Here is a 9396-nt window from a genome sequence, read left to right as displayed (position 1 = left end):
CATATATCATGTACATATATCAACGTCTATAGCGCTCTAGCTCTTTTATCATATACATATACGTGTGTCATGTGCATGTATCAGCGTCTATAGCGCTCTAGCTCTTTCGTCATGTGCATATTTTAAAAATATATACACATATCTTACATACATTTACATGTCTTATATGCATTTACGTATCCTATATACATATGTCTCATAGGCACGCAGGAAAGCCCAAAGAAGAATCATGTAGTCATCGGAGTGACGTAAGGTCGGTGACCTCCAATTATATTATAGAACACTCGTGATCGCTCTTTCTCACCTTGAAGGAACGAGTATTTTAAGGTGAGACTATCAACGGGGAATAATATTAAAGTAAACGTAGAATGAAATCGGAGCATCATAGATGACAGTTCATAGACTTTGAAATCTTTTAGAAAATAAAGTCATAGCTAGGAAATATAAATAATATTCAAAAATTAGTTTATCATTTTCATGTTTACATAAGATACTTAGCTTAGTCATATTAGTCATAGAGTCGTTCCGGTAGTACGTATCATAGGCATATTCTCTTATCTAACATCATTGTTATCATTATCGTCATGGAAGTGCCCTCGTTAGAGGAGTCATAGTATTTATCATTTGGTAACGAAATCGGGATCAAAGGTTCCCTTTGGATTCACTTCAAGTAAGTCAAGCAAGACTGTAAGGAAAAATCCGAGAGTAGCGGGCCCACCTCGGGCCGGATGAGGTAGCATATACGATTTACGTATGTTACGTGTCATAGCGTTACTTGTGAGGGTCTTAGGGTAATCGGGTCCCATTTATACAAGTTCTAAGGGTGTAGGAGGTTTTTCCAACAATTGGCACACTTTCTAGTTCAATTCTATTGAACAAAAAGTGGAAAACTTTAGGTGCGGATTCCGGGGAACCGAGTTGTCCCCGAGGCTCGTACCCAACTTATTTCAACTAAGACATGCCATAGAAAGAAGGGTGAAGCCTTACATACCTCTTTCCGCTTCTTTTGCTATTCCGAATTCAAGCTGCAAATCCGCCAAAATCTGCGATTTGGTCACATTTACCCAAACTTTCATTAGGGTACTTAGAGTTAGAATCTTAAGGAAACACTTGGCTACCGAAATTTCGGCAGCATTTCCTCTGTAAATACACCATCCTCAACATTTACCTAGCAAGTTTTCAATCAACAACAACCCGGGAATTCAAACCCGGCCAAACTATTAACATAACTCAACCACACTAACAATTTCCATATTCAATCCAAGATACATTATAACAACTTAATCAACTTACTACTTCTTTCAAAACCTTCCAACTCCAATGAAAACAATAACAACCTCATAATATATATATATTCCAACAACACCATACTAATATCATTATCTTCCATACATGTAAGAACATAATATTCAATTTACATAATCTTCCAAGACAAGCCTCCAACTACTAATACTTCACTAAGCTCATTAGGCTTTTGTTTGCAATATAAAATCCACAACACAACAACCAACATACTAAATAAAACTTGCTCACCATGCATTCATGATTCACCAAATATACACGGCTATACATGTGATATACAACTCACTGCCACACAACTATATTCTTGCTATTCATGAATTTCACTCACTTTTGCACACTACAACATGCAAAAATATCCATAACATGTAAAGAATACGTTCTTACCTTCTTCCCTGATCTTTCACTTAGCTAAGTCTTGCAACTTGCTAGAATATGAATTTTTCTTGCTCCAAAGACCACTCCACCTTGCTAGGAATCCTTTAATTGGTAGAAAATAATTTTTGAAGAAATTTTTGTCAATTTTTGCACTTGGCCGAAATGGCCTTGGAGATTTCTCCTTCTTTCCTTTTTCTCAAGTGTTCTTGAAGTATCTAATGAGATATGACTCATTAATTGATCCTTTATATTAATTATCACATGGATAATTAATAAAATCATGGGCTTGGGCCATGTTGGCCGGCCATCCCTCACAAATTTGGGCCTTATTATTATTTTTTTGATTTTTTTGGGCCAACTCGGTTGGTCCCGAGTTGGGCCTAGCCCACTGACCTTTCGACCTTAAAACGTCCATATCCCCTTGTACCGACGTCACCTGGGGACCCACGACCTATGGTTGGAAAGCTAATTCAATTATCTACAACTTCTATATCTTGGTACTCTTCCAAATTCCAAACTTATAATACCGTTTTTGCCGCTTGAAGTCAGATCACCCGAAAACGTTTTCTTAAAAATATTCGTTTGGAGGACTTCCACTTTGATTTGGCCCAAGGGTCCTTCTTGAGTTGTGTTTAACTTCTCATATGTGATTCATATGAATTTGTTTTAGATGTCCCAAAAAAAATCTCGATGTGTGGGTCCCACCTCAGCAAATAATTTGACGTTAAAAAATACGGGATATAACATTCTCCCCCCCTTTAGAACATTCGTCCTCGAATGTTAAACTGGCCTCATAGTGTATCATAATACTTCGGGGAGGTCTCCTTCGTAGACATCTCGCATGTCGCTTAGGTCGCTTTTATGTCGTAAGTCCATTGAGTAAGCTCTGAACGTTGGCCCTACGTTAATAAGTCCCCTTTCTGTCATGCTTTCTCCTCTTCCGTTAGTCTTGTCCGTCTCAGCCTACATGACTTTTATAGGGTTTGTAACCACTCCACACACTCTAATTTACATTGGACTACCTAGCTTCACATTCGTCTCTTGTTCCCACATTTGTGAAAATTTCAGCATATTTCCCAGGGGGTCACCCATCCTGAGATTGCTCTCACCCTAGCACGCTTAACCTTGAAACTCTGGTGCATTTTAATGCGTGAACGCTGGTGTAATTTTACCGACTGCCCCATACGACCTTTGTCACATTATTTAAAGTAAGTCGGGGTTCCAACAGCTCCCCAAACGTCCTCACGGCGGGTCCCGCTCTTATCTTCACTTTCCTAACCATACAACTACCATATTGCCTCTGCTTAAATCTTCGCTATTTACTCCTATCCATACATATAACTATCTTTTACCGGGGTTTCTAAATTCACACTGGTGGCGGGGACATCTCAGTCGCCATTACTTATAACCGTTAAATCTTTGACCCCTTTTTGAATTTCTACCTGCCGTTATTAATTAGTATTCCTGCAGAGGTTACGTATACATAGAAAGTTTTAAAGAAAATCTCATATACTTGTAGTCGATCAATCTCGAGCCTGGCCCGGGGAACTACCATGTGAAGTATATTCTTCATTCTCGTCTGTCTGCTCATCGCTCGCCCGACCCTCGTCATTTCTCACGTCAGAATCCGAAGAGAATAGCGGTGATTCCTGGTTCTCTGATGGCCGAAACAAGGGACAGGAGAAATCCGTAGCACTCTCCGAGGTGGCCGGACTGGCACGGTCCTCCATCACGGGAGTAACTGGCGTACCCCCGGAAGCCTCCTCATCCGTCATCCCAGAAGAGTGCTCTGACGGGTCTGTGCCATAACTATCCTCCTCCCTGGAGGTAAGAAGCTCCGGGGGAGTCATCGTCGAATCCTCTGAGGGATCTGTATCATAGCCACTGTCTGTGGAGTCCCCTGCTCTAGGGGTCAGAATCTCTGGAGGAATTGTCGCTGGGTCCTCTGACGGATCCGTATCATAGCTGTCCTCCGCGGGATCCTCCGCTCTGGGAGTCAGGAAATCCGGAGGAGTTGTGGCTGGGTCCTCTGACGGGTCTGACTCAATCGAATAGCCGAGGCTCCCCCTACTCGGCTCTGGAGATACTCTAGGGGCCTTACTGGTGCCCCCATCATCTGAAGCTGATCTCTTCATCGACAGTACTGAAACCATAGCATAGGATTAGGAAAGGAATGTAGAAGCCTGGTAGCATAGCTCTATCGCACGATCTTAGAATACAAGGAAGTTCATATTTCCTAAATGCCCTGTAGCCTCCTGTTTATAAGTGTGGCGCGCAACACACCCATAAACAAGACTCTACTGGACACGGCTCGTAGACAAACTCCTAGGACCGAACTGCTCTGATACCACTTCTGTCACGACCCGCCTAGGGGCCGTGACGAGTACCCGATACTTGTACCGAGCACCCCTTGCTTATCCTTTTACTTTTTCCTCTTAGCAGGCCGTATGAACTGTGCCATATTTTTGTTTTTGAACATTAGCAGCATCATTATGAGCATAGACTAGTCAACTTAATTATCACTTTCTACAACAACATTAACATGCTAGAACACCATATATCTAACTGTACCTGACTGACTGTACATATCTGTCTACGAGCCTCTAGACATAGTACACTTATACATAGAAAGGGTCGAGTACTGTCGTGCCCGAAAATACATACACAAAATAGTACCACGAAAGTAGGGCTCCGGAACAACTGGAGCGCTGTCAACACTGCTGGTAAGGCTTCTAAGGATCAAATCCGCCTGTCTGCTGACCTGCGCGGCATGAAACGCAGCGTCCACAAGAAGGAACGTCAGTATGAATAGTGTACCGAGTATGTAAGGCATGAATAGTAGCATACAGAAAGTATAAAACGGAAATAACGACATAAGAGGATAATAGCACATGTCCTGAGGTAAAAACATAACCTGTATATATATATATCCTTGGCAGGTGCTATGCGTACTTAGCTTTCCTTTAAGAATCTTTCCTTGTTCATATACATATACATATAAAATAGGACATCTCATATTGCCGAGGCGTCGGCAGCCGATCCATTTAACCATAAATATACACATCCCGCGTCTGGGCATCCCGCGTCCGGGACGATATCATATCATGTAATGCCAACTGATCAGGTGGATATGCGTTCATAACGCTCTGCCCTTACCTCCATTTCCCCCGTATACATATGCATATATCATGTACATATATCAACGTCTATAGCGCTCTAGCTCTTTTATCATATACATATACGTGTGTCATGTGCATGTATCAGCGTCTATACCGCTCTAGCTCTTTCGTCATGTGCATATTTTAAAAATATATACACATATCTTACATACATTTACATGTCTTATATGCATTTACGTATCCTATATACATATGTCTCATAGGCACGCAGGAAAGCCCAAAGAAGAATCATGTAGTCATCGGAGTGACGTAAGGTCGGTGACCTCCAATTATATTATAGAACACTCGTGATCGCTCTTTCTCACCTTGAAGGAACGAGTATTTTAAGGTGAGACTATCAACGGGGAATAATATTAAAGTAAACGTAGAATGAAATCGGAGCATCATAGATGACAGTTCATAGACTTTGAAATCTTTTAGAAAATAAAGTCATAGCTAGGAAATATAAATAATATTCAAAAATTAGTTTATCATTTTCATGTTTACATAAGATACTTAGCTTAGTCATATTAGTCATAGAGTTGTTCCGGTAGTACGTATCATAGGCATATTCTCTTATCTAACATCATTGTTATCATTATCGTCATGGAAGTGCCCTCGTTAGAGGAGTCATAGTATTTATCATTTGGTAACGAAATCGGGATCAAAGGTTCCCTTTGGATTCACTTCAAGTAAGTCAAGCAAGACTGTAAGGAAAAATCCGAGAGTAGCTGGCCCACCTCGGGCCGGATGAGGTAGCATATACGATTTACGTATGTTACGTGTCATAGCGTTACTTGTGAGGGTCTTAGGGTAATCGGGTCCCATTTATACAAGTTCTAAGGGTGTAGGAGGTTTTTCCAACAATTGGCACACTTTCTAGTTCAATTCTATTGAACAAAAAGTGGAAAACTTTAGGTGCGGATTCCGGGGAACCGAGTTGTCCCCGAGGCTCGTACCCAACTTATTTCAACTAAGACATGCCATAGAAAGAAGGGTGAAGCCTTACATACCTCTTTCCGCTTCTTTTGCTATTCCGAATTCAAGCTGCAAATCCGCCAAAATCTGCGATTTGGTCACATTTACCCAAACTTTCATTAGGGTACTTAGAGTTAGAATCTTAAGGAAACACTTGGCTACCGAAATTTCGGCAGCATTTGCTCTGTAAATACACCATCCTCAACATTTACCTAGCAAGTTTTCAATCAACAACAACCCGGGAATTCAAACCCGACCAAACTATAACATAACTCAACCACACTAACAATTTCCATATTCAATCCAAGATACGTTATAACAACTTAATCAACTTACTACTTCTTTCAAAACCTTCCAACTCCAATGAAAACAATAACAACCTCATAATATATATATTCCAACAACACCATACTAATATCATTATCTTCCATACATGTAAGAACATAATATTCAATTTACATAATCTTCCAAGACAAGCCTCCAACTACTAATACTTCACTAAGCTCATTAGGCTTTTGTTTGCAATATAAAATCCACAACACAACAACCAACATACTAAATAAAACATGCTCACCATGCATTCATGATTCACCAAATATACACGGCTATACATGTGATATACAACTCACCGCCACACAACTATATTCTTGCTATTCATGAATTTCACTCACTTTTTCACACTACAACATGCAAAAATATCCATAACATGTAAAGAATAAGTTCTTACCTTCTTCCCTGATCTTTCACTTAGCTAAGTCTTGCAACTTGCTAGAATATGAATTTTTCTTGCTCCAAAGACCACTTCACCTTGCTAGGAATCCTTTAATTGGTAGAAATTTTTTTTTGAAGAAATTGTTGTCAATTTTTGCACTTGGCCGAAATGGCCTTGGAGATTTCTCCTTCTTTCCTTTTTCTCAAGTGTTCTTGAAGTTTCTAATGAGATATGACTCATTAATTGATCCTTTATATTAATTATCACATGGATAATTAATAAAATCATGGGCTTGGGCCATGTTGGCCGGCCATCCCTCACAAAATTGGGCCTTATTATTATTTTTTTGATTTGTTTGGGCCAACCCGGTTGGTCCCGAGTTGGGCCTAGCCCACTAACCTTTCGACCTTAAAACGTCCATATCTCCTTGTACCGACGTCACCTGGGGACCCACGACCTATGGTTGGAAAGCTAATTCAATTATCTACAACCTCTATATCTTGGTACTCTTCCAAATTCCAAACTTATAATACCGTTTTTTCCGCTTGAAGTCAGATCACCCGAAAACGTTTTCTTAAAAATATTCGTTTGGAGGACTTCCACTTTGATTTGGCCCAAGGGTCCTTCTTGAGTCGTGTTTTACTTCTCATATGTGATTCATATGAATTTGTTTTAGATGTCCCAAAAAAAATCTCGATGTGTGGGTCCCACCTCAGCAAATAATCTGACGTTCAAAAATACGGGATATAACATGAGGTCTCCATTGGTTCTGATTTTGATAGCCACCTTGGTAATTTTATCTTTGATAACCCCCTTGAGAGTTATTAACATAATTGGCATCTTCAACCTGCATAGGTGGCCCATCAAGGAACGGACCATCTTGAGCATGGTACATCCCTTTTGGCAAAACTACATCATCCTCACAAACATTTACTTTTTTGATTTGAGATTCATCGAACTTCTTCGTCAGCAAGGAAATATTTGTTGCAAGTTCTGCCAATGTTTGCTGGGTATCCTGATTCTCCTTCACTATATTCTGGAGCATAGCACTACCATACGGTACCACATCAGCATTGTTTGAGTGTCAAGCCTGATTATGAATTGTCAGCTTGTTGAGTATGGTGGTCACTTGTCGAAAGGTCTTGTTCATAAAACACCCATCAACTGCGTTGTTAGCTACTAACTGTGTCACTGGATCTAACCCTCGGTAGAACTTCTCCATCAATATATTTTCCGGAAAACCATGATTCAGGCTCTTCTGCAAATACTCTTTGAACCTCTCCCAGGCTTCATATAGTTTTTCCCCCGGTCGCTGCTTGAATTCATATATCTTGTCGCGAATCTCAGCCTTCTTGCTAGGGGGGTACCACTTTGTAAGAAAAATAGCTACCATCTCTGCCCATGAAGTAATCGAGTTTCGGGGCAGCTTTTCGAACCATGTTCTTGCCTCTCCAGCTAAGGAATACTTGAATAACCTCAACCGAATATCATCTTGTGGAATATTTTTCTGGATGTGATTAGCACACACATCCACAAAATTCTGCAAATGACGTTGAGGGTCATTCTCGGTGGAGTTCCGAAAGTACCCCTCAAGTTTCAACAGCTGGTAAAGAGATGAGTCAATTTTCACAGTAGCCGCTCCAACTCGAGGTTGAATAATAGCAGATGCATAGTCCTCCTCTTGAACCAGTTCAGCAGAAATATTCTCATCATCGGATTCATTCGCTTGATTGTTCAACCGATTTACCTGATTACCAGCACGCTGATTCTGCTGATTTTGATTCATGTTCACCTGGTATACACAGAGTAGCAAACAAGGTGTGATGGAATAAGCAAAAGACTTTAATCAAAGCAAACACAATTTAGTAATTTCAAAACCGTATTCCCCGGCAGCGGCGCTAAAATTTGATACGCTCAAATTACACCTATTAATGGTATAACGCAGACGTTGTCAAATATAGTAACCCAACAAGGTTGGGGTCGAATCCCACAGGGAATATGGTGTGAAAAGGTTACTAAAGTCGTAGATGCTAAGTTCTAGGTCTAATGTCTTAATCCGATAATTTGTGTAAAAGTTGGTTTTTCTATGACTAATTGCCAAACTATTTCTTTGGTGGAAATTTATGGTAAAAGAAACTAAGGTTGTGTCCCCGTTAGATAGGGTATATGATCATGGGTATTGATCTTAATATACTTCTAATGGATCATTATATGAATGCACTTAATCTCTATGTGAATCTCTACTATTTCCCAATAAATAAAGATTATGTCTTTCTATGATTTTCCCAAATATAAGAAAGTCTCCATGAAGAACAATTAATCATGCCAAGTAAATTCGTCTTATTCCTAAGTGAATTTATTAAACAAAGTTTAAAGCTTTGAGTTCTTGTTAGTTATTCTTACCAACCCTAATTATTTTCCCAAATAAATTGAGGTTTATGGCTTTAATCAATGTTTGCAACCATTAATTATGAATGAATAATGAAGAATAAATAAACACTAATAATCCATTATGTGTATATCAATCACAAAACCCAATCACAAAACACCCATCATTGGGTTCACAACCCTAGTAAGGGAATTTAGCTACTCATGACAAAGAACAAGAAATAAGAATTTAAAGAATTCATAATTGCTTACTTTGGAAGAAAAGAGGAATTGATAATACTTGAATTGATGTTTGAGTCTTCAAAAACTAGAGAGAATTTAATGTTCTAAGTCAAGAGACAAAAATATAATAACTGATAACTATTAAAACCCTACAATGACTATTTATAAGTTTTGGAAATACAAAAGTTACCGATTTGCACTTTGGTCCCGTCATTACAAAATACGGTCCGTAAACCGGTTTACGGACCGTAAAGTCTATTT

The 9396-nt window shown here is 39.5% G+C and overlaps 1 non-coding gene across 1 annotated transcript; it reads left to right on the top strand.

The window, feature by feature from the left end:
• Positions 1-7763: 7763 nt before the first annotated feature.
• On the top strand, positions 7764-7869 carry LOC132634496 (small nucleolar RNA R71). The gene has a single exon (XR_009580215.1). It is a non-coding gene; the product is annotated as a small nucleolar RNA R71 (small nucleolar RNA).
• Positions 7870-9396: the final 1527 nt, after the last annotated feature.

The sequence above is a fragment of the Lycium barbarum genome, chromosome 3, assembly GCF_019175385.1.
Source record: "Lycium barbarum isolate Lr01 chromosome 3, ASM1917538v2, whole genome shotgun sequence".
Lineage (NCBI taxonomy): Eukaryota > Viridiplantae > Streptophyta > Magnoliopsida > Solanales > Solanaceae > Lycium > Lycium barbarum.
This window is presented reverse-complemented; position numbering and strand designations above follow the sequence as displayed.